This window comes from Limulus polyphemus, unplaced genomic scaffold (genome assembly GCF_000517525.1).
Source record: "Limulus polyphemus unplaced genomic scaffold, Limulus_polyphemus-2.1.2 Scaffold401, whole genome shotgun sequence".
NCBI lineage: Eukaryota > Metazoa > Arthropoda > Merostomata > Xiphosura > Limulidae > Limulus > Limulus polyphemus.
This window is the reverse complement of record NW_013666011.1, coordinates 404155-406819: the sequence shown is the minus strand read 5'-3', so window position 1 is coordinate 406819 and position 2665 is coordinate 404155.

Genomic DNA, 2665 nt, shown 5'->3' with positions numbered 1-2665 from the left:
CCGGAGGCGTAACAGTATTATTAAAAGCTCATTCTATATCTTCTGCAGTAAATAATTTCACTACAAAATGTGTTCCAAGATGAAAAGGACCTTTTGAAATTGATAGATATTTATCTCCACTAGTGTATGAGCTAAAAGATCCCAGATATGGTGCAAATGTGGGACAATTTCATATTTCTGATATAAAGAAATACGTTTTCTTTCATTGTATGGTTCATAGTGTTATGTGCCTCCCAACTAGACCAAAATGTGACACACTTTCAACTGACAATTATATATACATATTAAATATTCACTTTTCTTTTGGGCTGTTGATTGTCTTATTTTGTTTTCACATGTTATCATTTTCTATTTTTATTATAGCCAGGAGCCTCAAAAGATAAAAGTGATTCTGGTCTGTCTGAATCTCTGAGTGAGCCTGTTGGTGAATTAACATTATGTTGAGAAGTGTCGAATATAATTGTCTTGTGTAATCTTACGTATTAGGGTTGTTTTTTTTTCTCCTTTTGGCTCTTTTTCCCCCCTAATTCTTTCATATTGTTATTATTATTAGTTTGTGAGATCTGCTATTGAAAGCCTTGCTTTTTTGAATATTTGTATTTGTGTTTCAGATTGAGATATTTAATTACAAAGTCCTGGCCGGAAAGATTTATTAACTTACTGATTTTTGAAATTTGTAAAACTTGTATCACGTTTAATAAATTTGTTGTTTATGTTACTCTTGTAGTAAATTAGTTGACTGACACATTGTATTAATATTGTTACGATAGCGGAAGTCACGCAACTCTAGGAGCATACGCGCTGGAGTTTCTAGAAGGATCGTGAAATTTCCTGGCAACTCTAGTTTGTTCCAGGCGCCCTCTTTTTTAGTATATAAGCCCGGCAAATAAAGCCAGCGGAAAAAAGATAGAATTGCAGAGATATAGATAGATAATTGAGTTATGCGAACAGTAGGCACCGTAAGGCACCAGTAGGTGAGCGTGAGTTTATAAAAGTAGTTAAGTTAAAGTGACTGTGGAAATGCTGTGTATTACAAAGTTATACCGAGAAAGAATAAACTAGTTTTAATTAAGAAAGGACTTGTATCTCTGAAGTTCCTCGGAAAGAATTTATACCGGAAATTAATATACGAGCAGATACGTAACAATATGGTGGTAACTTCATACGTTACAGTTCGTTACTGATTTCTAATTTTAGAAAACTAACAACAATTTTGCTTTTATTTATATTGAATATCATTTTTTGAATCTCTTGTTTATTTATTGCTCCCCATAATTCTCTGGTTGTTTCTCATTAACATTTTTTTCACTATAAATGCGCGTTAAGGTATCTCTCAGTACGTGAGCGATAAGTCTAAGGCTTTGCAATGTTAAAATCCAGCGTTCAATTCCCTGCAGATAGGCAGATAGTCCAGTGCATAGTTTTGCGCTAAGCTAACAACAATAGATATTTAAGGTGATTTCTTTTAGTGAGCTTTCTATTATGAAATTTTTGTTTTTTATTTGTTCATTCGAGTGTTTGTTTGTTGTTAGGCGCAAAGCCACACAATTAGCTAGCTGTACTGAGCCAACCATAGGTATCGGAACCTAATTTCTATCGTTATATGCACTCAGATTTCCCGCTATACTGTTGGAAGGCTCACTTATATAATGCTTATATATGTATTTTATAAGCTATATATTTATGTTGTAATTCAGATGTTAACTACAGGGCGCATGAAGTTAAGATCAAGTGAGATTATAAGAGCAAACCTAGAATATTCTACATTGACGTCACTAAAACCTAAAGGCATAGGCGCCCGCAGGAAGGGGCAAGAGGAAGCATTTGCCCCCTTACATTTCATAAAAAATTACACGTATTATGATGTAAATTTAACGTCGTAATTAAACTAAATATTTTTAGTAATTTCAATTAAAACTGTAAATTTGTGTTTACATTTAAGTACACATAACACATATTATTTTAGTTTGTTGACTTACACTGTAAAAGCTGATTCCCTACGTACATGTTTTGCCCCCCCCCCCGAAATTATTTCTATGGGAGTCCATGCCTAGAAGCTTTGCTAATAATCTAGAACAGTGGTTTCCAACCTTTTCTCCACCAAGGACCCCTTTTATTATAATCCCCCCCCAACACGGATCCCATGTTTTTGAAATATTCCGCCTACCAACAAACTGTTTTTATTAACTAATAATTAACTCGTGCTCCCACTTTTCACTATCAAATAAAAGTCATATATAACTGAGTGTGCAATTAAAAAAACCATCAGTATTAAAAACTTAATTGTTTAATGAAATGGTATAACCTACACAGAACCCCAGGGGTCCGGAGACCTCAGGTTGGGAACCACTGATCTAGAACAAGAATTAGATATAAATACGGGTTAGCCAGAGAATAAATTTAGTGACACGGTCATTTTTTGTGTCGAATCCAAGTTGAATCCGGCGTGGAAAGGAGTGGAAATTCGAGTGAACAATGCCACGAAAAAGTGAACGGGCTAGCAGTCATACTGAGAGAGGAGGGAAGGACGTGGACGACCCTCGACGATGGGTGAATGGGTCGGCCACTTCTGGCCCAGTTAGCGTGTCGCACGACATAGAATTTGATAGAGATTGTGCCGGCAAACGATGAGATCCGATTCAGGATCAAGTGTCGAATCCATCAG